This window comes from Hibiscus syriacus, unplaced genomic scaffold, assembly GCF_006381635.1.
Source record: "Hibiscus syriacus cultivar Baekdansim isolate YM2019G1 unplaced genomic scaffold, ASM638163v2 tig00111678_pilon, whole genome shotgun sequence".
NCBI classification, from domain to species: Eukaryota; Viridiplantae; Streptophyta; class Magnoliopsida; order Malvales; family Malvaceae; genus Hibiscus; species Hibiscus syriacus.
In genome coordinates this window covers 55,446-74,516 of record NW_024063153.1, presented here as the reverse complement: position 1 = coordinate 74,516, position 19,071 = coordinate 55,446, and the positions used below count along the sequence as shown (strand labels likewise).

At 36.3% G+C, this 19,071-nt stretch overlaps 1 pseudogene; it reads right to left on the bottom strand.

Moving 5' to 3' along the window:
• Positions 1-421: 421 nt before the first annotated feature.
• LOC120167433 lies at positions 422-10,835 on the bottom strand (annotated as a pseudogene).
• Positions 10,836-19,071: the final 8,236 nt, after the last annotated feature.

Below are 19,071 nucleotides of genomic sequence, written 5' to 3'. Positions count from 1 at the left end.
ACAATGTAAATACGAAGTATACAGTAAACATTGTAACGATCTTCCATATGTAATTAAACTAAGGCAAAGCAAGGAAGCTTCTCCATTTGTCATCAAAGTACCTCGCAGATAAATAAACAATGCATGGTTGACCTGACTAATTTCGTTTTTTTCTTTAAAAAAGCAAATTGTCAAGCAATGTCCAAGATTATATTAATTATCTTAAAGTCTGAGAGCTGCAAATACATGTCCCGCCGAGCTGAAGAAGGAAAGGTTCAATATAAAGTCGTGACCATTGGAAGTTCTTTTTCTTGTTGCCTTCGCATGCTTGATTCTATCCCGTTATCTGTTGAATGATTACAAAAACATACATTTGTTCTTTTCGATATCGTATTATATTTCAAAATTTGTTGTATGGTTGATGATTCCACTGATGAAAAACTCAGCTACACTCATAAAACAGAGATTCCACTGTTGAATGATCTTCCCTCAATTTGAAGTTGACGGGTGGCGATGGAATAGAAGTACTTGGCGATTGAACTGCAAGGGACCACCAATGACTCTTCTTTCAAATCAGGTTCATATATACAACAAAAGAAAAGGAGAAGTTGTAACAAAGAAAAGAAATATATGCATCATCAAGTTCAATGAGCAAGCCAAAAATAAATTTAAAATGTTTGCATGCATGTATCATAACTTTTGGAAACCTATATAGAATAATGTTAAACCATGTATGCAATCAATTGAAGTTCATATTAGTTAAAAGATATGGAAATAAAATCAATGAATATGCTAAAAATAAGGTAATTAACATGCAACGGAAACAACAGGAGTTAACCCTGATCATTGAACTCGCTTTCATTGAAGCCATCATCGGAAGGGTGGCCTTGCAAAAATCCCATTCTCGACTTCCTCAAGTCTTCTGATGATCGATTGGCAGGATCTCTTCCATCCTCTATGTCATCATCTCCTTCAGAAGTTGTAGCTGAGATCCAGTCGACGAAATTGTCTGTCCCACGGCTTTTCCGTCCAAATTTTAACAACCTTTTGAACCCTTTTTTCACATCCCTACGTGGCTGATTATGGGTTATGTTAGCAACGTGAAAAGGTTTCTGAGCACTTCCCCATTTCTTCCTCATTCGAACTGCATCCATCTCTGTTTGAGCAAGCAAGTGAGAAGTCCAAGATGCAGGGCTCCCAATGGTGGAATCTATTGGAGCGTCAATATCTGAAGTCTCATGGGGATATGAAAATGGATGATGCATGCGGGAATTCCATGTAACAGGACTTTCGCCCGGTGAATCTTGGAAGGATGCTGCAGGATGGAAAGTGGTGGGTATTGCAGCAGGCAGCAGGCAGCACGGAAACTGATGCAGGGTCAACCTGAGATAGAGACCTCAAGGAATCATCATTCTCTGCTCTGGAATTACCCGACTTGTCAGATTCCTGGCTCAGTCTTGCCGTTCTGTTTTCCATGTCATCAAAATCGTCAATTGCTCTAGTTTCAAGTTGGTTCTCTTCATCTTCTTTTGCCATATCCATGGATTCATCTGCTTCAAATGCTAGTTCGTCATCAGACTCTACGTCTTTTGGAACCTCAGATGCCTCTGATGCTTTTGGCTTTGCAATATTTACTCCAGCACCAGGACCTATACCATTAACATTGCTGTGAAAAGGCTGTTCTTCCACATTCTTCAAAAAAAATTTCATTTAAGCTCTGTCCCGTCTGTTCTGTATCAAATTTCAAAGGTGCCAAAACAACGCCGTCCAAGTTTAAGGCATACAAATCAGAATATTCTACAGGACCAGCAGAGCTTTTTCTAAGGGACTGAGACCGTCGATGCTGGTCTACCTTGCCAAGTGCAAGCTTCATTGGTACTCTCGCTCCGAGCATAATTTCTCACTTGGGAGTGGCTAGTTGTTTTGCTAGATCCTGAAGAAGGCTTTGTATTTTCTTTTCTAAGATCAGAAAAGTTTGGAACTGATTGTGCAAGAGGATTTTCGGATGTCACTCTCCGCCTTCCGGAACTGGGAATTGAAACTTTGGCAGCAGAGCATGGAACTGCAGCTGCTGTGGTGCGAGGTGTGGATAAAGACACATTTCTATTTGGAATATGCTTCTTATTGTTGAAGCTCCAAGAAGATCCATCGACAAAAGATGTCTCATTATACGTTCTATCATGTTCAGAGTACTTCTGATCTGGAAACCCAGAAAGATTGTCTTCACTTTGAATGGAACTTGTTGAATGCTGCCAAATGCAAAACCTTATCAAAATTAGTAATAAATAATTCAATCACGAGTTTTCAAATTCACAAAACTTAAGGGAAAAATTTAAAAAGAAGGATCAGTTCTACCAGTTACGAATTTTGGCATTTATTTCCCGAAAACCTAAATGCAATAGGAGATACCTGCTCCCTCTGTGACCGAAAATCGAATGACCTCACTTTCTCTGCTGGCCGACGAGCACTAGACACAGAACCATAAATTTTGGCCTTCATCTCAGCTCTACTTTGCTCAAGGCTATCATGCATAGCCTTCAATTTGGCTTCCTTCTCAGCCCGTTTTGAACCCCATTCTTCCCTCAGCTTTGCATCTCTCTTTTGCGTGTACTTCTCATAAAATTTTCCTCTAGAGTCATCTGAAAAGGTGATACTGAAGAAACTCCGCCTCAAACTAACAGAAATATCCTGGTTATCTACCATCTTTGTGGGAGGCGTACAAAAGTTAGCCATATTACTCAAACTACCTATTGGTTCAGGAATCAATTTTTTGTCAGCCATCTTTTTGTCATCAATGGTTGCTGGTTTTTTGTACTCTAAGCTTGGTTCAGGTTCAATCTGTGCATCAGCAGGCTTGCTTCTCCTTACAGAACTGAATTGATCAGAAGGAACTCGAAGTTTGTGCTCTGCAAAAAGCTTTTCAAGTTCATTTGCCTTCATTTTTAACTCGTCATTCAGCTCTTGGTTTCCCCTTGACTGCCTTATTCTCTGAGTTTGATCTACCAGCACCGTCGGGGCACTTACACTCTCTTCACTCTGAGGATCCGTCTTGCTAAAAACGGACTTTTTATCTGCATAAACAGAAGCTTCTTCGTCCTTCCTACCCTGTTGCTTCTTGCTCGGTTCAGAACCTACTGGAACCTGATTCTTGAACTTCAATTCATGGGCTCCAGAATTATCAACTTTGCTTATTTGCTTCTCAGATGATGTTAAGTCTTTCTTTCCCACTACCTCAACTTCCCCATTAAAAGATCTCCACTGTTGTTGAGGAGCAAACTGATCTCTTCACTGCCTTTATGCTGAGCCTCCTTAGCTCTTAGTCTGACACCACCTTCAAACTGCCCTGATAATGTTCGGGAGTGGCCTTGACCCCTAAAATGTAATTGTGATACTGATTGATCTTTCCCTTGGGCCTTCACTTTATTCTTTAATTCAACCTCACGAGTATCATCCCCCACAGCATCTGCAAATACTGCATTTGGGAACCGAGAAGCGTGTTGGTTTTTAACCCCCACAATTGTCGTCCCACCAGGAACAATCTGAGACTGAACCTCTGAATCTCCCCTCTCTCCTGTTAATGAACCCTTAACCTTCTCCTGAGAAACCACTTGATCGCCCAACTCAACCTGTTCTGGCTTACCTGTAAAAGACTGATAGAGGCTGTTCTGTGAACCTGATGGAGCCTTCCAATTCATTCGCCCCTTCCACCCCGCATCCCCTTCCTTCCCCAAAAGATTATTAGCTAGCTGAGCTTGAACTTCACCCTGATCTTTCAACCCAGAATCAACAGCTCTACCAGGCACACTCTTAGGTTCAACTTTAACTGAACTTACCGTGTCACTCAAATCTTCTCATCTTTTGTTCCTTATCCTCAGATAAACCTTGAAACAAGGAGTTGTTACCTTGAGACACAGAAAATGAGGAAGGCGTGCACAAAGAGCTATCCGTATTACCATCCTTGTTATTACCCAAGTCAATGCTCATGTCACTAACAGCGCTCCATCTTCTCAACACGGCCTTTTCAGGAACTGCAGGAGCAGTTGATACATCGGATGAAAGTCTTCTCAGGTCTATGGATTTGCATACAGCGATGGGCCAGAACTTGAGCTCTCCTTCTGTTTGTTCTCAAAGAGACTGATTCTATCCTGCACACTAAGCCGCCTAGCAGGTTGACTGATTTGACTAGGCGATGACTCCTTTGTCCCCTCTTTCTTTACTTCTTCCTTGTTTTTATTTTGAGACCATTGTTGTGTAGTACTTGAGAGCTTTGGTTGATGACATGCGGCTGGCTTTGATTGGTCTAAATGGTGCTGGTTCGGCATAGTGTTTGGTTGTAGTTGTTGTCCTTGGTGCTTATTTTTCGAAGGTTGCTGGCCTGCTATTAAAATGGGACCCAACTTGCTCTTCATTGGGGTCATCAATTGACATGTCAGATTCCCACGATGCTCTGACCACTTGATCATCAACGCCTGCCTTCCATTGGCTAATCAGTTCTGGTCTTCTCTGGCACAGTGACATGAATTTGGTGCAAGCCTCACTGCACAAATATTAAAATTTGCATGAGAAATAATTATTACCAACATTTTCTTGGTATTGATATAGACAAAAAGAGTGATAGAAAAGTAAGTACAATTGTACTAATTGGTGGAACTTAGAAACTCTACATCACTATGACTCCATGTCCAACACATAACCTAACACGGCTGTAGGGATATGACCAGGGACAGACACGAGTTTTTGCTGGGGGACGAACTTATAATATTTTGGAGGAGAAAATATATTATCAATAAAAAATACAAAGAAAATATCTAAAATATAGAATCATTAATCAAATTGGTAGGAAAGGAAGAGACCACGACAGAAACTGTTTGATCTAATGTTTAAACGTATCCACCTCCTTTCTTATATTTCAGGCTAGGGGTGTAAACGAGCCGAGTCGAGCTCGAGTATTGCTAAGCTCGACTCGACTCGAAAACTTTAAAATGAAGCTCGACTCGACTCGAAAACTCGCGAGCTTAAAATTTTCAAGCTCGACTCGAACTCGAAATTCTAAACTGAAGCTCGTGAGCAGCTCGAAAGGGCTCGAAATGAAAAAAAATTCTTATACTTAACTCGATTGAAGTCTCAAACTCAAACTCGAACATGAACCTTAAATACAAGAAATCTTAATGTATTTTTTTTATAAAAAAATCAATACATAAATATTAATATTATTAATAATTTATTTCTAAAAAAAATAAAATTTTAATATATTATATTTTCGAGCTGCTCACGAGCTTTTCGAGTCGAATATCGAGTAGCTCGTTTCGGCTCGTTAAGAACTCGAGTCGAGCTCGAGCTCGAGTCGAGTCCATTCGATCCGAGTATTTATCGAGCCTTGATCGAGTCAATCTCGAGTAGCTCGCGATCTGTCTCGTCTCATTTACGGCCCTATTCAGGCTAGACATTTGGTAAGACAATTTTCCATTTACTTTTCATTCTTACTAACCAAAATCCTTGAGATAAACGAAGTCACTCAAAATCTGAGAGCAATTCGTTCACACACTGTTTCCATACCAGGCCCCACCAAAATGAAGAAACAACTTCATTTCTCACTTATAGAGAAACACAGTACAAATACTGCAAAATCTAATGTCTCGCCCAATCAAGGCCTAGCAAACCACAGGCCCCAATGCTAAAATGAAGAATAACCAAGGCTGACAAACAGACAGACAGACAGCATCACAATCAAAAGGAGCTGTAGAGTTCTTACTTCAAGCGAAAAGCACCAAACCAATTCGCAAATTGTTGGAGTTCAAACACAGTTTCAGAGTTAAAACCAGCAGCAGAAGCATGTGCAAAATCTGTGGCCAAATCCTGCTGAACTGCATTAAGACGTACATCAATAGCCCTTAAAAGCTCCATCATGTTAAATTGGAAATAAAACAAATCAATGAGAAAGCATAGGCAGTGAAGCGAATGGAAGATCCAATTGTAGCAACAACAGCTTCTTTAGCCTGAAAAACTTCAGACATTCTGAGAAATATTCCGTCTCTATGATACAAATACAACTCCGGCAATATCCATTACGCGCCCACCTTCTGCATAGCTAAAATAACATTTCCTGACCGGAGATTTATTCAACTAGCTCACATCTCAAGTGAAACTTAAACATTTTAATAGTTCTGTTTAGTGCTATATAAACTTTACTTGAACAACTCCAAGCTTCCTAGTGCTAGAAAAGACAGGCCACCCTTGATTTCTTGATCATGTAAACTGTAATCATGCATTGATTGTCAGTGTGCCCATATATGATCATTACCTCATTGACAGCCCCTTCCATGCCTAAAGCATAGAAATTTTCTAGCATGTATAAGCTTCGAAAAAATCAACTTAACATTTGCAAACATGTAAGTGAAACGGTTTATGAATCTCACAATCATCCACAGTCACAAGTTTGGATTTATGTTCAAAAAAAAGTTTGGATTTATGATAATTCAACCAAACAAATTACACCATCAATGATATGTAAAAGCTAGAAAAAAGAAAATAGTTACTTTGTTGCATCAGCAGTTGCCGTCATTCCTGCAGCATCCCCGCCTATCACAAATTATTCACGCATTATCAGTTTTTGGCACAAGATCATAATACTGCACATCCCAACATGAGCTACAAAAAGAAGGATGATTAATTGTTGTTTCAAAAAAGCAAAGGCTATTTCAATTACTTTTTGAAGGCCATACTTAATCATACAAATGACTGTGTAACACAAGATCAAGTGGATCGACTGAAGGAAGCAATCATCATAATAAATTAAATCACGGAAAATTGTAAAGTACCATCTGAAACCAAATTAGAATTCATGCAGGATGCAGAATGATGAACCAAAATAACTTGCAAAGTTAGCAAAAATGGCGGTATAGCAATTCGAGAACCAACAACATTAGAAGGCTCCTAAAATCATCTAAACAACTAAAAACTCTTATCAATCAAATTCTGCCAAGCTATAAAAAGAAGGGAAAAAATAGGGGGGGAATAAGAAGCTTATCCATCAATCACTAAAGAAAAGAAAGCGGAACCATCTAACGACCTTTCTAAAGATTTCCAACAACAAAGTAAAGGGCGTTGCTAGAAAATCAGACTTGACAAAACACATTGCAAGGAAATTTAACTTGACAAAACATGTTGCAGGAGCAAGACAACACCGCGTGGCTCTAAAATATAGGATTGTCAGAAGTACAACGCCACTTAAAAAGCCCTCATCATGTGTATGTAAGAAAACATAACAAATCTTAGCTAGAATACCATGTTACAAGAAAATAAGTTCTTGGGCATTCAATCATGCCAACCCTTAGCTCTAATATCATGTTATAAGAAAATCTAACCTGAAGAACCAGAAGGTTGATGTCCGATCCCCTGAAACAAAAGGATTTCAACATTCAACATAAATGTAAAGTTAAACTGCATCAAGCAAAGTAACATTTCTGCCACAGGTAAGAGAGAAGGCCATTACTACCTGAGAATATATTCTTCGAGCTGCTTCCAACTGAGACATCTCAGCATCAAATGTGTTCACCAACTCCAAAACCTCCGGTGAACTAACATACCTGACAAACCTACAAACAAGCAGGAACAATATCAAAAAATGAAAACAAAAGTATTTGCATGAAATAATAAGAAAATCCACAATTGTTGAATTTGTCAAACCTCTCAAGTGTACCTTTTGTGAACCATGACTCGGCATCTTTACACTTTTCAACTTCAAGCTTAATTGATTGGAGCAACAGCGCAACCTGTTCTTCTGCTACCTTGAAATGAGTAACAAATGGCTTCACTAACCCAGAAGCTACCTTTTCTGCGTTTCCATTGCTCGAAACAAACAATTCACATCTGCTCATAGAAAAATAATAGCAATGGGTATAAATAGAAAGAAAATCTGGAACAACAAAGTCAGAGAATATCTCACCGTGATATTTACAGACTTCCTAGGCTAACCCTTTACTTCTTAGCACAAGTAGAAGCTGCTGTCGGTGTCAAATCATCAAAACTTCATTCATAAGACCTCAAAGCAACAAAACAGATTCTGAAATAAGAAGCATAGAAAAAAAAACAATAAGCTAAGAAATACCGAATAAGATTATGTTATCTAACAATTTCACTTACAAATTAAATTCTAGCTAAACTAAACCCAACATGTGCAAACCAAATAAAATTCTAACTAATCAAAACCCTACATGTGCAAACCAAACAAGGAAACAATATATTAATAATTCATGTTCCAAATAAAAGATGACATCCTACTGATGACTTATTAGCCCAAAAATTGAAAGGGAGGAAACCTATCAATTCCAGATAATAACGCTTACCAAAAACAAACAAATGGATCTCAATATAAAAACTCTATGGAAAAAAAATGCAGATAGAAGAGTAAACTCTTGGACAAAATAGAAACCCATTATTATTCGAAGAAGTAAATAAGATAAATCCCAGATCCGATTCCACGGTCTCCACCCAAAAGGCCAAACTTCAAGCACTAAAACAAACCAAAACCATTTACACAAAACTCAATATCAAAGGGGGGAAACACCAAATTGCAAAATATAAAATGCAAACGAACTGCATGCTAAAATTCCCCAAGAAAGAAATGAACTTACTTGAAGTTAAAGATGGGGTGAAAACAAAATGGTGAGATCTTGGAGTGGGGAATCGGATCCTGATAATCAGCTCTCAAATGGGTACCTGCATTTGGGTTGTTTTATTTGAGGAAGTTAAATAGTTCAGTTTTATGGGGTTTTTTTCCTTATTTCTTTAAGTTTGAAGAACCTTGAGAATGACAAGATGTTTTTTGCTTTACTCATTCATTTATCAAATGGAAAATATTTTATTTCTTTTCTCTATGGACGACGACTTTGCTTTCTCTCTCTAGGCAATTATCTGTCCAAAACGATACAGCAGATCGAGAAAGAGAAGAGCTTTAATTGGAAGAATAGAAAAACAAAAAATATATTATTGTTTCTCTTCATACATGGATCAACTCTTCGCTACATTAGTGTATTAACAGATAAGGGCTTCTAAAAAAATAAAAAAAAAATTACGTATTTAATGTCTAAATTATTAATTTTAATTTATTTTAATACTTTAACTTTCATTTTTGTTGTATTTCAATGACATTTTTTTTATTTTTTCTAAACAAAACTATGCATAACTCCTAAAGGAATGCACACCAAAGATCGAAACCGGGTATCCTGGGGAAGGGTAAATGCTCAACCGTCTGGGCTAGCGTAGAAACCTTCTAGCAAAGGACGTATGTAACTTATACTAAACTACTCTACGTTATTTAATTTAGGCCAAAGAGTACTTGAGGCCCTCCGTTTTTTTTTACTTAATGTGATCTTTTGACCAACGTTTCTCATCTTTAACCAATAATTCCGTTATTTTATGTTGATGTGGCATGTCACGTAGCTCAATCTTTCGTTTAATACTATTATAAATTAGGTATATTGTATCATTCATCATTCAACTATCTCTTCTCTTCTATTTTATTCATATAAATTGGTAAATAATTATTATAATATTTTTCTTTATAATTTTCTTAATTAAATGTTTATTTTGAATCATATTAGATTATGTTTATACTCTAAGATTTTGAGTTGAATTGAATTTGAATAAAAAATGAGTTATTCGAATCACGTTAGATCAAGTACAATACATATATATTTTTTAGATTGGATCGATTTGAGTGAAAGATAAATATTATCAATCAGATTAGATAACAAAAATTTTGACCCCAATTCATTATCCTTTCGAAGTACACCTTATTATTATTATTGTTTGTCTGTACTTATTAATTTAGATGTTAAACATGTTATTCTGTGTATAAATCCATTAAATGATTTTATTGATAAAAATATTATTTTTTAGAGCATTCAAGTTTAAATAATTTATAAGTGTTCATAAGAATAAATTATTGATAGATTAAAAAAATTAAGTAGATATTATACTAAAACCAAGCTATTAAAAACTGCAAAATAAACAACTTAGATGTAACATTATATTGGGCAGTAAAAAGTTAATAAAATAACCCAACTTGATTTATTCACTATTAACCTCTTTAAATGAAGAGGTAAAAATAAATGGTTACATAGAAAAATAAACTACCAATTATATACCATCAAATCATCAATTCTCGGTTCAACATGTTTTATTGGATTATGATACTAATCATTTTATAAAGTCTATTTTTGATAAATTACAATAAAAAAATTAACTGTGGGAATTAAGGCTAATAATATTGTTATGGGAAACGTTTGGTCAAATAAAACAAATGATAGATGGGATTGAACATTTATGGCCCGCGTACCAAGCTTATAATCTTCTTCCCGTAATTCCGGTGATCTCGCCGGCTTGCTCCATCGTCATCTCCCTAATTGGTTTGAGTCAAAACCGGTGTTGATGATGAACCGGAGATGCCGTTATCGTAGCCGCCGGCTCCGCCCACCGTTGTTCCTCTTTTGATACCAAGAATCGCAAACTTTCTTAACTTGTTTAAAACAATCAGATCGGTGCCCCCAAAAAAGGAAAATGATCAGATCACTCAAGAACAATAGAATCAACAATCACGAAACAAGATGATCTATCGTGCAAATGACAACCCTATATGATTACGTGCAAGAGAAAAGCCAGGTTCCTTGCTGATCAAACTCATGGTGTAGTTGCCGGCGCCGTCATCACGCACAAACAGATATTATCTCCCTTGAAGGCCGGTGCAAATCCACAAGGTCTTAAAGAAAACCTCGAGGATGCTCGTGGCCTTCAAGGGAGATAATATCGATTTCCATGTGATAGATCTCATCAGAAGGTAGAGAAGATGGCCCCATTGATGCAGTGTGTTTGAGGAATTAGGCTCTTAGAGGTGAGGATGGTCATATATAATTGAATAACTAAATAAATTCAGATCTACCGCCAATAATACACCGATGTTGACCGACTTACAAATCGAATGCCTATCTTTTCCGGAGAGATGAGAAATCGTGAAAATTTTAATTAATTGATAATAAATATACACTCTTCGTGCACAATCAATGATAGTAAAAAGTTTGAAACTGACAGATTTTAACTTGATATGTATAATTGTGTTTTCTTAAAAATAATTAAGTTCAAATTAGATCATGTCAAATTTTGTATAAGATAAAGTTAATTCAGATTAAATGGGGTAATAATTTTTATATAAATTTATAAACAATTAATATAATATTCTCCTCTTCTATATTTTTTTTAGAATTGGACCCTTATTTTATGTTGGGTCTTGTGGAATCGGGTTTGTATTCTCAAAATTTGTGTCAGGTTAAATTTAAGTAGAAGAAATATACTCTTCAGGTTGAGTCGGGTGGAGAGTATATGTTTTTTCGGATCAAGTCAAGTTTGAATGGAGGTTATATATTTCTGACCGATTGGATTGACTAAAAATCCGACCTAACTCTACTAGTTGTCATTGAGAAAAATACCAATAACTTTTAAGAAAAATGATACTTCCTTTTATCCTTTTATCATTGAGAAAACTTAAATAAGGTAAGTTAAAGGAATGAATAAGAAATGGTTGTTTACTTGAATACTGTTGTGGAATTCGGGTTAATTTCAACCAATAATAACAAATTCACCTTGAAAACTATTATCTAGGTGACTAGTGTGAAAACGATTGTACTAAAAATCACCCCAAGGTAAATTCCCAGGAAATAGGAGGGGTCACAATGGTCCCTCTTAAAATCCAATTTCCTTAGAAAGAACTACCAAGACAAATAATATTAATAGGACAATAATTAACAACTATACCCGACAATAGCTATTAAATAGAAATAAAGAGAATACCAAAATTTAACGAGGTTAGGCCAAAATTATGCCTACCTCCTCGATCACTACTAAAATAATATTTCACTAATAGATGAAATATTACATAGAGAGAAATAGTACAAATAACCTTTAATAGTGAAAAAGGCTTATATTTGTGGGATGTTAAACTAAGGAGGAGGAGGGCTCTATTTATAACAAAAGAATTCCCCCTCCTCCTTATACAAAACCAATGTGGGATATTTGCCAAAAACCAACAAATCTCCACCTTGGTAAATTCCACACACGTCTCTCAAAAAATCCAATATTCAGTAGTGTCTGCAAATTCATCTTTCAATTTGTAACAATATTGACCAAGTCTACACATTGTTTAAACTTGACCGCAATTACCACTTTTGTCAACATATCAGCAGGATTCTCAGTGGTCCGAATCTTATGGATTATGACTCCACATTCTTCTAGAATCTCTCGTACAAAGTGATATCGAACATCAATGTGCTTCGTCCTTGCATGGTAAACTTGGTTCTTTGCTAAATGAATAGCACTCTGACTGTCACAGTGCACTTTGATGTGCTTTTGTTCCATCCCCAATTCACTAAACAACCCTTGAAGCCAAATTGCCTCCTTCACAGCCTCTGTAACTTCCATATACTCTGCCTCTGTAGTAGACAAAGCCACTGTTGACTGTAAGGGACTTCCAACTGATGGTGCTTTTGCAAATTAACACATAACCAGTAGTTGATCGACGCTTGTCCCAAATCACCTGCATAGTCTGAATCACAATACCCAACTACACACTGCCCTTCTTTTGTCCTACTGAAAGACCAAACCAACTCTACGGTGTTCAGAATATACCGTAGAATCCATTTCACAGCTTCCAATGCTCCTTTCCAGGATCATGCATATACCTGCTCACAACCTAACTGCCATGTGAAATATGGGTCTCGTACACACCATTGATACATTAAGCTACCAACAACACTTGCATACGGAACCTTTGACATGTATTCCCTTCTGCATCATCCTTAGGTGACATGGATGCACCGAGCTTGAAATGAGGAATAGAGTGTACTAACTGGTTTTGACTTCTCATTCATGCCAAAACGTTTTAGTACCTTCCTCAGATATTCTTTCTGAGACAAACAAAGCCTCCCAATTTTCTATCCCTTGATATCCATGCCTAGAATCTCTTTGCTTCACCAAGATCCTTCATCTCAAACTCAATGTTCAATTGAGTCTTTAGTTTCGTAATTTCTGTTGACTCCTGGAAGCTATCAGCATATCATCAACATAAAGAAGAAGATACATATAGGATCCGTCTTGTATCTTGCGTAAATACACACAATGATCATATTTGCTTCTTGTGTACTTCTGCCCTATCATAAACTTGTCAATCGCTTGTACCACTGCCTTGGAGATTGCTTCAATCCGTATAGCGATTTTTCTAATTTGCACAACATCTCTTCTTTTTCAGCAACTTTGAATCCATGGCTGAGTCATGTAATTTCCTCATCTAAGTCTCCATGTAAAAATCAGTTTTTACATCCATCTGAACTATTCCAAATCCAACTGTGCTACCAAGCAACAAAATTCTGATGGAGGAATGTTTTTAACTGGAAAAATACTTCATTATAATCAACTCCCTCCGTTTGAGCGTAGCCTTTAGCCACCAATCTTTGTAGCGGATGTTATTCTTGTCAGGAAATCCATTTTTCTTTGCATATACCCACTTGCACCCAATTGCCTTCTTTCCCTTCGGAAGACTAGCTAGTTTCCACGTCTAATTCTTTGAAGGGATTGCATTTCTTCATGGCAATCCTCCACTTTTTATGTTCTGAACTTTGGACTGCTTATTAAAAGTGGCAGGAACATCAATTATTGGTGATGCAAAAGAGATCATATCAGCATAACTAGGTTGTCTAATGGTTCTCTTTCCCTTTCTGAGTGCATTTGATTCATGTTGCTGTGGAGGTTCTTGGGTCTGAACCTCTTCTTCATCTGACTCTTCTTCTACCATAGGAGAGTCAACATCAGTTTCTTTATTGGTTGGGTCCAATTCTGCTTCCTTCAAACTCCACCTTGTTTGGGAGTTCCATCTGTCTGCTCCAATTTTTCTGAAGTCACCTTTCTCAACATGGTAGATTCATCAAAGGTAACATCCCTGCTGAGATTATTTCTTTGTTTCTGGACACCAAAGACGATAGCCTTTCACACCAGGTGATCCCCATAAATCACCTTCTTTGCTCTTGGATCCAGCTTTGACTTTAACATGGTAGTATGCAGTGGAACCAAACAATGTAAGGAATCATAATCTGTAGCAGGTTCTCCAAACCATTTCTCTAATGGTGTTTTTACCACCAATACAGTCGATGGTAAGCAGTTGACAAGATGACAAGCATAGACCAAAGCCTCAGCCCAAAATTCTTGCCTAACCCAGCACTAGACAATACACCGAACCTTCTCCACTAATGTCCGTTCATACGCTCTGCCACCCCATTCTGTTGTGGTGTACTTCTGACAGTGAAGTGCCTAATACCTTCTTATTCACAGACTTTAGAATGGGATCATTTTGTACTCTCCACCATTGTCTGTACGGAGACTTTGATTTTTTTCTGTGTTTGAGTCTCCACCATCTTTTTTTTCCATTTAAGGAAAAATCCTAGCACCTCATCCTTTGTCTTCGTTGTATACACCCAAACTCTCCAGAAAATCATCAACAAAGGTGACATAATATGTGTTCCTCCCAATGAAGTTGTCTTGGAATGCCCCCATACATCTGAAAAAACATAATCCAAAATACCTTTAGTATCATGGATTGTTGTTCCAAATTTCACCATCTCTTCTTCCCTTTGATGAAATGCTCACAAAAGCTTATTTGCAAGCCCGAGCACCCTTCAATAATCCTTGATCTATCAGCAATTTCAAGGATTTTTACCAACATGCCCCAAGCGCATATGCCATAAACTGGTTGCTTCTGACTCCTGTTCATCAGTAGAAGCTGCCACTGCTGCTGTCCCAACAATTGTACTACCCAGAGTAATACCATTGTTTCTTTTTCCGATTCCCTTCATTATCACCAGTGCCCAGAGATAATCCTCTAATCCCATCTTTTGCCCTCACTTTAACCTTTTGACTCTAAGGTTCCCACAGAGAGATTTCTCATTAAACCTGGTACATATGGACACTGTTAAGGTTCTGATTGATCCATCTTGATTCCTCAGCGAATTAAACCAATCCCAAGTGTGTCAAGGGGAATTATTTGCTGTGTAGACAATTCCACCTTTTAGTTCTTTAAAATCAAAGAACCATTCTCTATTGGGGTTCATATGGTGGCTACAAGCTAAATCTAACAGCCATAAACTAGAACAGTGGTTGATGGTAGCAGCGAATGCGAAATCTGAATCTGCATCATCATACTTGACCACATTTGATTCTGAGACAGCCTTTCCCCTTTCAGTTTGCTTTGTTCTTTAGCCTGGACATTCTTTCTTCAGTGCCCTTTTTCTCGATAAAAGGCACATTCATCTTTGCTCAATCTGGACTTTGACTTGATCTCCCTCTCCTTCCTTTATTCTGACTCTTCGAACGGCCTCTAACAACAAGAGCTTCTGCTTCGACACTGTGTTTTCTTGTTTGTCTTTCTTCTCAATTCATAACTATACAAGGCAGCAGTTACTTCACTAGACACATCAACTTTCCCATGAGTAGAGTAGTTTCAAGATACTCAAACTCATCAGGAAGTGATCCCATCAACATCAGAGCCAGATCTTCGTCTTCAAAAGTCACGTCCATATTCATCATATCAGTCACCAGCTGATCAAAGCTAGTAATGTGATCATTCATAGTGGTACCTGGTACATAGTTGAAGCGAAACAATCTCTTTTCCATGTAGAGCTTGTTCTGACCGCTTTTCTTCAAAATATTCTCCTCTAGTGCCTTCCACAATTTACTTGCAAAGTTTCCTTAGAAAATGCATACTTGCTCTCTAGAAAGACACGATCGAATAGTACCACATCCAATCTATTGATCCTTTCCATTCTTTCTCCTCAACATCATCTGGTTTCTCTCCTTCATAGCAATGTCTAGACCCTCTGAAATCATCTAGAATCTCACTTTGCCACATGCCGAAATGACCGTGCCATAAAAATTCCACTGCAATCTAACATTTGTCACATCTGTTGACGATGTGGATGTTTTTATTGCATCTGTCATTTCTGCTACAATTCTATTTATTCAATGCGGAATGCCAATTATCCCAAGGAAAATTTTTCTGATGTAGAAGATCAGCCTAAGCCGCAATCACAGAGCATACTAAAATAAACCAAGAGCGTTGATACCAATTGTTGTGGAATTCGGGTTGATTTCCACCAATAATAACAAATTCACCTTGAAAACTATTATCTAGGTGACTAGTGTGAAAACGATTGTACTAAAAATCACCCCAAGGTAGATTCCCAGGAAAGAGGAGGGGTCACAATGGTCCCCCTTAAAATCCACTTTCCTTAGACAGAACTACCAACACAAGTAATTTTAATAGGACAATAATTAACAATAACTATACCCGACAATAGCTATTAAATAAACATAAAGAGAACACCAAAATTTAACGAGGTTAGGCCAAAATTATGCCTACCTCCTCGAACACTACTAAAATAATATTTCATTAATAGAGGAAATATTACAAAGAGAGAAAGAGTACAAATAGCCTTTAATAGTGAAGAAGGTTTATATTTGTGGGATGCTAAACTAAGGAGGAGAAGGGCTCTATTTATAACAAAAGAATTTCCCCTCCTCCTTATACAAAACCAATGTGGGATATTTGCCAAAAACCAACAATACCAACGACTGTAGCTTGGATGATTAAACGTTTATTATTAAATGACTGAAAGTATTTAGAATACATACTGTTTTGCAATCACTCTAGCTTAAAAAGGAATAAGGTAAGAAAAGAAACGAAATTTTAAAAAATATTAAAATCAAAACTTAATTATTAGTATTATAAAATTAAATATAAAACTTAAATTTCAAATTTAAATAATATAAATATTAAAATCGATCTAATATAATAATTTAAATCAAGCTGATTTAATTTTTTTGAGTTTCTGTTCAAATTTAATTGTAATTATTTATAATATTATGGTATGAATTGATTCTAATTTTTTTTTATTTTCTCTAATCATATAAGATATACGTGTATATTTCTTCATATTCTTCTTCATATTGTAACATTATTTAATAAATCTTATAAAATTTAAAATAAATATATTTATAATATTATTTTCAAATAAGGTATTTTGTGTACAAAATACCGATTAGAGTATAATGGAGTCAGCTAATTGATATGAAGAAGAAGTTACAAAAAAATTGTAGTTTAAGGACTAAATTAATAAAATACAAAGTTAAGAGACTAAACTAAAAATAACAAATTTGTTATTAATAATAAAGATCAAAGTTTGCATAGGTTTTTTATAGTGGTAGAAGAGTATGTGGTTTAAATTTGATAAAAAAAATTAAACTTAAAATAAATGATTTTTTTTAAAATTAATTAATTAATTTAAGGGTAAAGTATATTAATAGTCTCCAAACTTTTAGAGTGTTTGCATTTTAGTGATCCAACTTTTAAAACTTGCAATATAATTATTAACTTTTAGTTCGTTTTCAGTAAGGTTCTTGTCGTTATTTCTGTTAGTTTTATATGACGCACCGTTATCCTTTCTCCGTCTCTCGTTAACCCTTCTTCTTCCTCCTCTTCTTCTTCTCTCTCTAAACTAAACCCCCCAAAAGGAAAAAGGTCATTTTTCTGTGAATTTCTCACCTGCAAACACCTCTTTTCATATGACAATGTCCCGCACAATAACCAGCTTTGTCTTCATAAAACCAAAAGTTCATGAGAAAAAAAATTGATACCAAAGAAATTAACAAAAAGTAAAATAAAAATTAATCCCAAACGGTACGCACAGGCAGCTAGCTGTAGAAGGTAACCATCCATAAATAATTTTCAAACAAGAGAGGGTTCACGAAAAGGCCTATCTAACATGTAATAACTCTATAACACGCCTATCTAAATCTGAAAATCGTTAGTGCTTGTACACTGCTGTTACAAGGGAATGCAAACCCGAAACACATAAATTTGATTTATGGACAAACAACAATATTGGTTTTTCCTTGAACTCTTCCCTGGACTTATAATGATTTATGACTATAATATACACAAATATAGTTTCTAATGTGAAAATATTTAATAATATATTGCAAGAGAACCATTTGTAAACGAAAGAACTTGGAGAACCTTAATTTTATGATCCAGCACGTTGAAAGATGATGCATGCCATGCAAGATGGGTTCACGTACGTGAGGCTCCTGCATGGGGGTTGTTCTAGAAGGCTAGGTTGTTAGCCTTGACTAACTTTGTTGACTTTGGTTGTTTGCCTAACCGATAGGCTGTTAGTCTGTTAGAGTTAGCTGTAAATGTAATTGAGTGCTATAAAAACAATGTGCAGGTTGTACTTGAAGCACAATTTTTACATTCAATAAAAAATATATTCCCTTTAATTTCTATCTTTTTCTGCGTTTCTCAACAGAACATGTGTTTGAGGGGCTCCTCTATCTGTTACATCATTGAATTTCTGTTTCCGACAACGATTTTCTAATCCTTTCTTTCAATATCAGGAAATGAACTCTTCGGACGTTATTGAAGATGGCACCAACATCAGACGAAGAACGCAAATTCAAAACGTTCAGTGGTGAAATTTCTCAACTTGATCCAGCCGAGCAATTCCTAAAACAAATGTTGCTTTTAAGCGGATGGAAGTGCTTCTTTTTATGTGTTTCTTAATGAGGAGGTTGCTGGCACAAAAGAGTCCTTTGAAGCATCAGAGGTTTGTCATTTGATTAAATTGTATGACTTGCATGATTCATCCAGTTCATGTCATACATCGAAAATGCAGTTTTAGATAGTTAATGAAATGAGAATTAAATATTGTAATTTGACAGGTTGCTTGCAAGGATCTAAGAGGTAGCCGTCTATTCCTCCAGCTCTTTGAAGCTGTTCTTAAAACCGAAATCGCATGAATGATGGAACATACCATGGCGGCGCACAAGCTTTCAAACTTTTCGTCCATATTTATATATATATATATATATATTATAGTTTGTAAACGATTTTTGAAAATACATATAATATAGTTTTTAAAATCATTTTAAAAATATATATATATAGTTTTTAAAACATTTTGAAAACTATATATTATATAGTTTTTAAAACATTTT